This window comes from Podarcis erhardii (genome assembly GCF_964252035.2).
Source record: "Podarcis erhardii genome assembly, chromosome: 13".
In the NCBI taxonomy this organism is placed as follows: Eukaryota; Metazoa; Chordata; class Lepidosauria; order Squamata; family Lacertidae; genus Podarcis; species Podarcis erhardii.
This window is the reverse complement of record NC_138502.1, coordinates 47,939,010-47,951,562: the sequence shown is the minus strand read 5'-3', so window position 1 is coordinate 47,951,562 and position 12,553 is coordinate 47,939,010. Positions and strand designations below refer to the sequence as shown.

General features: G+C 43.5%; 1 long non-coding RNA gene across 1 annotated transcript in view; it reads left to right on the top strand.

Moving 5' to 3' along the window:
* The window catches only part of LOC309327236, a 621,761-nt gene that overhangs the window by 123,407 nt on the left and 485,801 nt on the right, over window positions 1-12,553 (top strand). The window lies entirely within an intron of this gene.

Genomic DNA, 12,553 nt, shown 5'->3' with positions numbered 1-12,553 from the left:
ATGTCAGGAGTGCTCTGATGGTGTTTCCTGCTTGGCAGGAGGTTGGACTCGATGGCCCTTGTGGTCTCTTCCAACTCTATGATTCTATGATTCTATGATTCTATGATTCTATGATTCTATGATTCTATGATTCTAAGATTCTAAGTTCGTAAACTGAGGTACCACTGTACAAAAATGCAGCAAATATTTTAGAAGCCCCTCACCCTGCCAAGGTTCCAGGAGAACTGAGCCAGCTGGCCTTGCCTTGGGCCGCCTCAGACTCCAAGACAATTCCAATATCTTCAAGGTGAGGATTCTCACCCCAAACTCATTCCTCATCCGAGTCAAATATACAGCCCTGGCCTTCCCTCCCTCAAAATCCAAAATCCATTCATATGGATATGTGTACTTTTGTATTTAAATGTCTAAAATTGTGTCTCCTAGTTTCGACAAGTAGAAAACCAAATGAACAACTAAAACTCTAAACCTCATAATTTACTCTTAGATGTCAGGCCAGTGGTGATCCTCCTCTTGGTTACTGCTCATCTTCATTGTCTTCTTGTTAAAATTTCTTAGAAACCATCCTAAAAATTTAAAATACCATATTTTTGCTCTATAAGACTCGCTTTTTCCCTCCTAAAACGTAAGGGGAAATGTGTGTGCGTCTTATGGAGTGAATGCAGGCTGTGCAGCTATCCCAGAAGCCAGAACAGCAAGAGGGATTGCTGCTTTCACTGCGCAGTGATCCCTCTTGCTATTCTAGCTTCTGAGATTAGGAATATTTTTGTACTTGTTTTCCGCCTCCAAAAACTAGGTGCGTCTTATAGAGCGAAAAATACGGTAGATCATCATCATCAGCAGCAGCTCGTTTTGCACAGGAATTTTCAAATAATGAATTCCTTAAGCAACTCTGCTGTGAATTAAGCATGTGCATAGCTCTGCTATTGAAACCAAGAAAACATGGCCAACTTATCAGCTCTCTTGCCCCACCTCTACACACACACACACACACACACACACACACACACACACCCCTTTGATTTTTAGGAGGAAACCTGCTGCTTTCAACAGCATGGCTAACATCCTTGGAAACCAGAAGTCATGGAGTTCTATTTACATAATCTCATACCCCCTGCCCCTCTGCAGGATGTGTTGATTTATTGAGAGCATTGAATATAAATTGCTCAGCTCTGTTTTTCACCCTGCAATCTCCTTGATATAGAGCTACCTTTAAATCTTTGACTTAACCTGTTCTCAATGACTTTGTCTCCAATAAGAGTGTTCCAAGGCCTTAAATTTAATTTGGGACAATTACTCTTGATGAATTCAGGACATTTAAGCTTGAGTAGTTGGGAGGGAGATCCAGAGGTTTTGAATTAGCCCCGTAATATTTTATGTCCTCATGACTCCTGTATTTTAGTTAAATGGAGGTGATGGTATTAATTGAACCAGCTTCGTTAGAAAATGAACTGCCTATTACGTATCATTGTTGATGGGGTGGGGAGAGACAGGAGTTTAGGCGGGGCTTCTTTCCCCTTTAAAGTCTCTACCAGCTTTACACACCCTGAGATTAATTGCTTTGAGATTAACACATTAATTAAACTACGTGCGCACATTATATTATGTGCTATAAAAATCCCTTTCTCAGAAGCTTCTGACACACACCATGGCAGAGCAGGCCCCCAATTCTTGGACTCGTAGATCACTTGCCGTTGTCAGAAATGTTAATAAAGGTCCATTGGCAGTACACCACAAAAGGAAGGGCAATAGCATATTTTTATGGAAAAAAATAGACCTTGAGGTTCTCTCCTAAAATGTGATTGTGCACATGAGGCACTTTGCAAGCAGAAACACTGCATACCTTGCAAATGACGGATGGAAGGATTTTAGATACTGTTTTTATCAGAAGTGGAAATCTGAGAAATCTTACTAGACTTAGCAAAATTATTTGTTGTGTGGCAAGTTCCCGCCTTCCCCCAGTGGAAATAATGACACATGGCACAGTTATTTTAGGTTAATGGGCTAAAATTGGCCACAACTTTATTGGTTACAGGCGATGAGCGGTATTGGCTCAGGCATTGGTCCTAACCTACTATCCAGCTTCAGCCTGATTGCTTGAAGTCCGGGAAGGGTTAACCACCAGTAGAGGGAGTCCTGCTGATGCACATCAACTAGGAACTCCCCCGGGGTCACCGCTCGGGGGTGTGCCTTAGGCCCTCACCTCCGTAGGCTTCGGACAGAGCCATGCCCCCCAGAATCCTTTATCAGACTACCCTTCGAAATCCGGGGGAGGTGATGGCACTTCCTTCCCCCTTCATCTACATAACAATACCCATACCAATGCCAAACTGCCAATCTGAGGAAGTTGTGGTGATTTGCTATGAGCTAGGTGAAAAACCAAGTGGCTGGTGCCAATTTGCCAAGTGGAAAAAAATTCCTACCAGGCCCCTTAATGGCAACCAACCGAAGTCCACAGCAAGGTCAACAGAAAATCTTAAAGGGCGGGAGGGTGGGAAACCGAAGAAGCTGCAGCTGCGAAAGAGGGAGATCCCCGGCCACGCTGGGGCTAAATAGCCCAGGCCACTCCCCCCGGGCCAGCTGATTGGCTGGCCAGGGGATGACGTGGTTGGGAATTCCCTCAATCGCACAGAGGCTGAGGGCCAGCCCCTGCGCATGTGGAGGGGGCGTGAAGCCTGCAACTCCACCTCCTCTCTGGCTCAGAAGTGGCTTTCTCTCCTGAAAAATTGATTGGATGTTTCTCCTGAATGGGACCCTCCAAATTCATCTGAGGCATGCTTACCCTTCCTTCCATCTTCCTTCCCTCCCTCGATCCCCTTTCCTTATGTTTATATTGCAAGCTCTCCAGGGCAGAGATCTGTCTTCATGCCTGTACATAGGAACACTAAGTTACATAGGGCCATCGGTCCATCTATCTCAGCATCGTTGACATTGACTGGAAGAAGTTCTCCAGCATTTCAGACAAGAGCCTGTTTTGGAGACACTGAGGACTGGACACTTTAGATGCAAAGCTGATGCTCTATTACTGAGCTACACTTGTGGCCAAAATTGTGGAAATCTTTTGGGGAAAGTATTTCTGAGGTTTGATGGCTCATAACACCACTTATTTTGGAGTAATACCACAAATTTATATATCAATGGAAAGATAATTTAATGAAGAATGTAATGCAACAAAGTTTGTTCAGTTATCTGTATTATATCAAAAGTTATAACCAAATAACCAGAAAAAAAGAAGCACAACTTGCTTAGGTTGATATGCAGTAGCTTTCCTTCATCTGAATGTAGCCAATGAGCATGAATGTTTAGAGAGCCAATCAGGTGTTATCAAACCTTGGAAATACACTTTTCCCAAAAGGTTTCCACAATTTTGGCCAGTAGTGTACAGCCCCTCTCTCAGCAAAGCACTATTCATACCAATGGCACTGTGTACATATCTCTCACTATATCCATACAACAAGAATTGCAATCCCAGCCTCAGATTCGCAGCTGGGAATCCAGTGCTAGGGAAAGGCAAATGGTGTTCACAGAATAGCTGGATTAATCATCTGAATGAATTCCTCACAGGTGTCAGGTAAGAATGTGTTAAATCTCCCTGGGGAATATTCAGTCTTATCTGGACTCCTGCCTCTCCCCCCTCCCCCAAGTTGAAACACCTCAAATATTTAACCTTGAATTTTTGCTGGAGGCAAAATTTGCCTCCATTGGTGAAATCTTTTTAGTAAGCCAACCACTTGCATTTTCCTCTCAGCTACCTTTACAGAAAGCTATAGAGAAAATAACACCCTCCACCAATTGGCAGAAGCAGAATAATAATAATAATAATAATAATTTATTATTTGTACCCTGCCCATCTGGCTGGGTTTCCCCAGCCACTCTGGGCGGCTTCCAACAAAGATGAAAAATACACTAAAATGTCACAAATTAAAAACTTCCCTGAACAGGGCTGCCTTCAGATGTCTTCTGAATGTCAGGTAGTTGTTTATCGCTTTGACATCTGATGCGAGGGCATTCCACAGGGCGGGCGCCACTACCGAGAAGGCCCTCTGCCTGGTTCCCTGTAACTTGGCCTCTCGCAGTGAGGGAACCGCCAGAAGGCCCTCGGAGCTGGACCTCAGTGTCCGGGCAGAACGATGGGGGAGGAGACGCTCCTTTAGATATAATGGACCGAGGCCATTTAGGGCTTTAAAGGTCAGAACCAACACTTTGAATTGTGCTCGGAAACGTACTGGGAGCCAATGTAGGTCTTTCAAGACCGGTGTTATATGGTCTCGGCGGCCGCTCCCAGTCACCAGTCTAGCTGCCGCATTCTGGATTAGTTGTAGTTTCCGGGTCACCTTCAAAGGTAGCCCCACGTAGAGCGCATTGCAGTAGTCCAAGCGGGAGATAACCAGAGCATGTACCACTCTGGCGAGACAGTCTGCAGGCAGATAGGGTCTCAGCCTACGTACCAGATGGAGCTGGTAAACAGCTGCCCTGGATACAGATTTGACCTGTGCCTCCATGGACAGCTGTGAGTCCAAAATGACTCCCAGGCTGCGCACCTGGTCCTTCAGGGGCACAGTTACCCCATTCAGGACCAGGGAATCCTCCACACCTGCCCGCCTCCTGTCCCCCAAAAACAGTACTTCTGTCTTGTCAGGATTCAACCTCAATCTGTTAGCCGCCATCCATCCTCCAACCGCTTCCAGACACTCACACAGGACCTTCACCGCCTTCACTGGTTCTGATTTGAAAGAGAGGTAGAGCTGGGTATCATCTGCATATTGATGGACACCCAGTCCAGAAAGCACGAGGGGAACTTAAACACAGTATGCATGTTGGATAGAGTTGCCCTCCGTGTTTTATTGTAACGTCTGGAATATAAGTTAATGAGCAGAAGGGTATCTAGGCCATTTGTATCTTCTTGTCAGCCAGCTTCCCTCAGAAAGGTGCAGCCGGATGCTGGTCTGTCCTGAACATGGGACCTCCGGAAAGCAGGGGGGCACAGAACTTCTCATGGAGAGACGTTGTTGTTGTTTAGTCGTTTAGTCATGTCTGACTCTTCGTGACTCCATGGACCAGAGCACGCCAGGCACTCCTGTCTTCAACTGCCTCCCGCAGTTTGGTCAAACTCATGCTAGTAGCTCCAAGAACACTATTCCACCATCTCGTCCTCTGTCGTCCCCTTCTCCTTTTGCCCTCCATCTTTCCCACCATCAGGGTCTTTCCCAGGGAGTCTTCTCTTCTCATGAGGTGGCCAAAGTATTGGAGCCTCAGCTTCAGGATCTGTCCTTCCAGTGAGCATTCAGGGCTGATTTCCTTAAGAATGGAGAGGTTTGACCTTCTTGCAGTCCATGGGACTCTCAAGAGTTTCCTCCAGCACCATCATGGAGAGATAGGAAGTCCTTTCTGTTTGCGAAAGACAGCTGAGATTGAAGATCCTGCAGAATGCTTTAAATGGGGAATTGCTAAGCTTTACTGGCTGAATCACTTCTTGCTAAAATAACAGACAGGAGGGGAAGCACTGAGTGACCCTAATACCTTGGACCTGGTTTAGCAATTCCTGGCTTGGAGCTGCAGAAACTTTGATTCTGCCACCTGCTGGTTGGCGTTCCTTATTGCAACACACTCCCATTGCTACTGCAGCCTCTGTGTTGAAACAGGATATTGCAACAATTGCAAATTCTGTGTCCAAAGTAACTTTACACATTTGCTGCATCCCTGAACGTGACTGTGAGTAAGGGGCACAGACTTGCTTTGGCATGGGAAGAGGTTGGACATGTTGGACAAATATAAATGTTGTTTGGTTACCTATATTGCTAATCTTCAGTTGATCCACTGTTATTTGTTAGGCGAATAAATATCATTGCTTTCACGTATCTTGGGGCTCTGTGTGCTAAGGTAAAGCTGCTACTGAGTTACCCCCAACTGTCAACTCAAGGGTTCCATTTGAATGCATTTTAAAGGGTTTTTGCCAGGTTTTGATTAAGTCAACAATGAAATACAACATTGCTATTCTTTATTAATTGGGAGCATCAGGACATGAGACAAGTCAACTAAGCTTGGGGTGGCAGAAGTGGAACCTGGGTATTCAGAGAGTTACATTGTCTCATTGTCTGGAACATTAACCAGTCACAGACCAGTATAAATACCAACTCATAGACAGGACCGTGAGAGTCATCTAGTCCAACTCTGCAATGCGGGAATCTTTTGCCCAACATGACCCTAAGATTAAGAGTCTCATGCTCTACCGACTGAGTTGTCAAGCTCTTCTTACCTTTTCTTGTTTGCTCTTATTCCTATTTACACTGCCATGCTCAGGATATGAGCCGAAAGAGAAGGTTGGAAAAAATCCAGTTCCTTGTAGATAAAGCAGCTTATAGCTCTCATATCTTCCTGTTTGTTTCCCCGCTAGCAGTAATGTTTATGGCACAGGCTCACTGCAGCACTACCAAGTAAGAGCAGTTTATAAGCATAATGCCGCCAGGCAGAAATTAGTTGCTGCATCATGATAGCATAGATTCCATGAGCTTGATCTAGGCCAAGGGCAAGTTGCAGCCAGACAGGCAGCCAAAGATAAATGTTGTGGTTAACGGTGTTTCCAGAGAGTTTCTGTGGCTGCCTTGCTCCACACCCACCCCACCCAGATAATCACAGGAGCATCTCGGAGCATCTGCTGTTCTAGCAGCCACAAGAACATTCAATCGCATCGAACACTTAATTATTGTCTGTCCAAAATAGGCCATGGAAGAAAAATGGGCAGATCTGAAGTCAGTGACAGTTGTCTGGGTCTAAGAAAACCAGGAGGAAAGCTTTGATGGTTGAGATATAATCCCTGGGCCTATTTCGACCAATGCCATAGGTAAACTGGAGACCATAGGCATTGCAAATCAAGGGAAACAACCCACAATTTATATTGTAGATTTGTTCCCGCCTAGCTAGTTTTAGTTTAGTGAATAAAACAGTTGTTCTCCGAGAGCCAAGCACTAAAGGAGTTTAGGTCCAAGTACCAACTACATTTTGCTAATTAGGATACTTTCTTTTTATGTTACTTCAGTGGTTTGGTCAAATTTGGAGTAGCATTTTGGTCAAAGCCTCAAATCACAGGGGTTCTCCTGCTAAAATACTAGAAGGTATTGGTTGTTTCTATAATAATGGGGTGTATGGGATGTTAGGGGAGGGGTGGTACCTCATGGTGGACTGACCATCTTATGTCCGCAGCTCAACAAGTGATAATTTCGTGGTGACTGATAAATCTTGGCTCTCAAAATTCACTCTAGATGTAAGAGTGAACAGGGATTAACCTCTGATTTTCTGCTGAAGTTAGGAGACTGAGAAGCTGCCAGCTCCTGGGAACCCAGATGAGGGTGAGCGACTTAAGAGTAAAGAAGCAACATGGTACCCAAAAGCCACATAAGAGCCCTAATTGACAAATAGGGTCTGCAAGCCTCCCATTTTGTAACAATACAGTGGTGCCTCGCAAGACGAACGCCTCGCAAAATGAAAAACTCGCAAGACGGAAGAGTTTTCCGTTTTTGAGTCGTTCCGCAAGACGAATTTCCCTATGGGCTTGCTTTGCAAGAAGGAAGCCCATAGGGAAATCTCCGGGGACCTCTTTTAAATGCTGGCAGTGGGGAGCAAAGCCTTCAGAAGAGGTCCAGGAAGGCCGGCGGGGGCCGAAAGGCTTTGCTCCCCACCGCCAGCATTTTAAAAGTGGTCCGGGATAGCAGGGAAGTGCGCTTCGCTTTCCAGCTATCCCGGACCGCTTTTAAAATGCTGGCCGTCGGGAGCAACGACTTTCGCCCACCACCGGCCTTCAGAAGAGGTCCTTGTCCCCCCCCCCAGCCTTCAGAAGAGGTCGGGGGACAGACTGTCCCCGGACCTGGTATGAAGTCGGTTTCCATAGGAACGCATTGATTGATTTTCAATGCATTCCTATGGGAAACCGTGCTTCGCAAGACGAAAAACTCGCAAGAAGAAAAAACTTGCGGAACGAATTAATTTTGTCTTGCGAGGCACCACTGTACAATGGTACCTCTGGATGCGAATGGGATCTGTTCCAGAGCCCCGTTTGCATCCTGAAGCGAACGTAAGATGAATCTGCACATCTGTGCATGCACAGGTCACGTTTTGCCACTTCTGTGCATGCACATGACGTCATTTTGAGCGCATGTGCATGCACGAGTGGCAAAACCCAGAAGAAACGTGCTCTGTTACTTCCGGGTCACCGTGGAGCACAACCCAAAAATGATTATCCTGAAGTGTATTCATCCTGAGGTATGACTGTAGCTGAAACAGATATAATTCATAACTTTGAGAGATGCTCTGTCTGCCAGTGTAAATTTGCATCTGTTGTGTGAGCCACTTTCTGACTCCGAGAGGAGCTGATTGTAAAAGTCTGAAGGCAAAACTGCCATTTTTGGGTTCTCTCTGTTTCTCATTTCTCCAAACTTAACTTCAGTTTCCCACATTTCCATGTGTTTTCTTTTTTAAAAGTCCTCATGAAAATTTTCAGCATTTTATTAAGTGTTTATCCCAATATGCACATTTTAATAATGAATTTTCCATAATATAATGCATTTTTGTATATTATTTTCACTCAAATATGCAGTTTATGCATATTTTCCCATATATATATTTCTGCAATTTTTTATGGTAGGAGAACTACATTGCTGATTTCGGGGAAGTGTGAATTTTGTGTTGCGAATTGTTCAGTGAAGTGTGAATCCCCACTGCTGCCGCTGCCTCTACTGCCGCCGCCACTGCTGCCAATCCTATTCTGAAGCAGTGACATTTACTTCACTGTGGCCTCTTTAGGGTAAAAGAACTGAGTATTACTATCCTACTTCTATTTCTTTTAATAACTGGGCTTCTGTTACTTGTGCAAGCTACATTTATTGTTCTGGGTTTCATTTCAAATCTCATTCCCTTCTTAATAAGCAGATTAGCATTTTTATTGGGATAGCTTGAACAGCTGGGGGTGGGGGGAGTTTCCCACATATATGCTATTATTTTTCCCAGAGCATGGACAGTCTCCTGCAAGGCTTCTGTAGCAAATTTGTACTTTGTCTTGGATGCTAATGCCTCTGTTTAAATTATTCAATATTGTCTGTTTATCAGTGCCGTTTTTAGTTGCATGGTGTGTTTGTGTCTGTGAGAAACATAAACAACTGGCTGCCATTTTGAAATACTACTGTAAATGTCACTGGAACATAGGAAACTGCTGCCTCTTTGCTTTGGGATGGCACTTCAAGCCATTAAAGCATGAATTCCATGAGGCACAGACCAGGATTGACAATATAACAGGTTGTATTCGTGAGACAAGAGGAAATAAATAATTGTGAAGCTAAGTTTATCAGTGAGTTTACAGTAAGAATTTCTGGGTTTGTTTGTTTGAACACTTCTTTATACAGAAAAGAAGCAAGTATTTTAATAGAGTTTTCTGATTTTTCTGATTTTTTCTTTATTGTATCTTTTAGACTTTATTGTCAAACAGTTTAGGCAACAATTTATAAATAAATAAATTTAGACAAACACCGGCTCCCTTGGCCTATAGAGCAAGATGAGCACTGCAACCCCAGAGTCGTCCGCCACTGGACCTAACGGTCAGGGGTACCTTTACCTTTTACTAGACTTCATAAAGACTGTGGTATATGAATGTTTGAATGTTAAGCTGTATATGAATGTTTTGAATACATAAATAACTACATAAATAACTACACAGTGAGTGTTCATGATTGCCTAGGCTTCTTCTATTTGTTGTGTAGTACCATTGTAGAAAAACACTCATAGGGAGAATACCTTATCTGCAATGACAACACCAGAGGAAACATGCATCTTGATTCTTTAGAAGGAAGGAAGGGCAAAGTTGGACCAGTTGTTCTTAAGAGATTCCACAGATGATAAAAGGAAACTAAACAAGGAAGCACAAAAGAGGAGGGGGGAACTGCAACTATTTAGGACCCATAAAGTTTGCATAGTTTCTGGAGTACACATAGCTTACTCACCAATCACAATTCTGACATCACACGTTGGCTAAAAACACTGAAACCAGGAGCAGCCAGGCTGGCTTATCTCACAGAAATTGCTTAGAGGGGTGCCTGTACATTTTGCTGTATAACTTTCCTTCTAGGGGCTTGCTTCTTTTTAATGAGAGTTCAGAGTCTTGGCCCTCTTGCAGGCACTGACGCCATTTGCGCCATTATGAATCCAGCCATTTTCCAAATTCCCTGAAGTTCTGAGCTGGCTTGAGCAGCTGTCCTTTCTAGGTGGTTTAATTGACATATGTAAGATTCTGCATTCGTTATATGAGATTAATAATAAATGATACTTTTTAAAATATAGGCTAGTTCTCCTTAAGGTGAAAATCTGTCCCTGGCCTCATTGCAAACTACAGACCAGGGCTCATACATGATGTGATGATGTATCCCTTCCACAATGGGGACGACGACCCTCATAACACAGAAAAACTATGTATGACTGAGAACTTTGGGCTATGTTGTGTGTCTATTATGATTATCAAATGTTGTTATTGCTGATATCTAAAGAGGTTCAGCCCTGATCCAGGTTTATTGTCTCAGTGAGGTCTAGACCTTTATTTACCATTTATTGTGGACTAACATAGGTAAGGTAAAGGGATCCCTGACCATTAGGTCCAGTTGTGACCAACTCTGGGGTTGCGGTGCTCATCTCGCTTTATTGGCTGAGGGAGCCGGCATACAACTTCCGGGTCATGCGACCAGCATGACTAAGCCACTTCTGGTAAACCAGAGCAGTGCACGGTAACACCGTTTACATTCCCGCCGGAGTGGTACCTACTTATCTACTTGCATTGGCGTGCTTTCAAACTGCTAGGTTGGCAGGAGCAGGGACCAAGCAATGGGAGCTCACCCCGTTGTGGGGATTTAAACCACCAACCTTCTGATCGGCAAGTCCTAGGCTCTGTGGTTTAACTCACAGAGCCACCCGCGTCCCTTGTGGACTAACATAGGAGAACAATAATAGAATCTTAGAGTTGGAAGGTACCCAATATCAGCTAAAGCATCCATGACAGATGACCATCCAACCTCTTGTTTAAAACCTCCAAGGAAGGAGAGTCCACCACCTCTTGAGGGAGTCTGTTCCATTGCTGAACAGCTCCCACTGTTAGAAAGTTTCTCCAAATGGTTTGAGTCCTATCCTCCGGAGCAAGAGAAAACAAGCATGCTCCCTCCTCCATGTGGCAGCCCTTAAGATATTTGAAGATGGCTATCATATCATATATTTTTATGTCTATGTATCTCTATTGTGTTAAATATCCAGGCAAGCAGGCAATATATATGCAGACAAATATTAAACAGAAAACCAACCATCTGAAATTAAAATATAATTGCAAACAGCAGCAGATGAGACCAGAGAGCCTTTAGAATATGATGTTAATTCTCAGAATCAGAAAATGTCAAACAACATCCCTCGCTTGGTTACAACAATGAGGTTGTTTCTTTAAAATATTACAGAATGTGCTGGGGGGGGGGAGTAAAGCTGAAAGAAATATACTGGAGATTATATAATTAATGATGGCTATAATTTAGAAAACATAGCCTTTCCCAGCAGTTCTGAAGAAGCACGGAGACATTCATTGTGGCCATTAATCAGCAGGCATTTCTAATAAGGGTCAGTACGATCTAGCATTATTCTGTAGATTATTATCAGTGAGCTAGTAAAGAAACTTTGATTTCTACCAAGTGGCTATTATCAAGCTGCCTTGATTTTATCTCAGCTGTTTAGAATCAACAGCCAGAATATAAATATGTGTGTATGTGTATTTGTATATCCTTGGGCTCATTCAAATACCCCAAATTGATGCTAATAATCCTTCCCATCTGATTTCAAGTTGTAATTTGCTCAAAGTGGCAATGCTAATTTGTGGATCATAGAGATGCCATTGAAACTGGGATGGGGGAGGGGTCCACTAGTTGCTGAGATGTCACTTTTTTGCCCCCCCCCCAAAAAAAAGAGAATGAAAGCAGAAATAAAGAGTCATTGGTTTAATTATATGGGTAGCAACCACATCAGGATATTTTCTTTTTAAAAAAAAAAAAATCTATGCATGGTGGGGAGAGGTTTAACCCTTTTTGCTCTAGACACATTCCTGATTAAAATCTCCCCCCGTGGTAATTAGCTTTGGAGTGGGGTAATTCACCAGCATCAATTGTTTCCCTAAAACTAATTATCACAGGAGATATTTTTGTCAAGATCTTGGCTGGGGCGGGAAGTGCTAAACCTCTTTACAGACCCAATGAGAATCAGGAAGAGGGGACATATCTATTATTAAATTGGAAAAATCCCCTGATGTGAGCCCTACAATCCAACTTTTTAAAAACCAACAACAGCATCCCTTTCCTAAAAGATAAAATGACTATTCCCTTGGCAAAGTGTATAGGAGTGGTACCTTGGACAGCGTTCAATTAAACACCTGCACATAGGCACTTTTAGACATTGCTTCATTAACTAGTAGTGTCCAATAATAAGAAGGTTTTTTTATAGCAAATTGTACATAAAAAAGTAAAAGAATGTTAAGGCTGAAATTCTACACTCA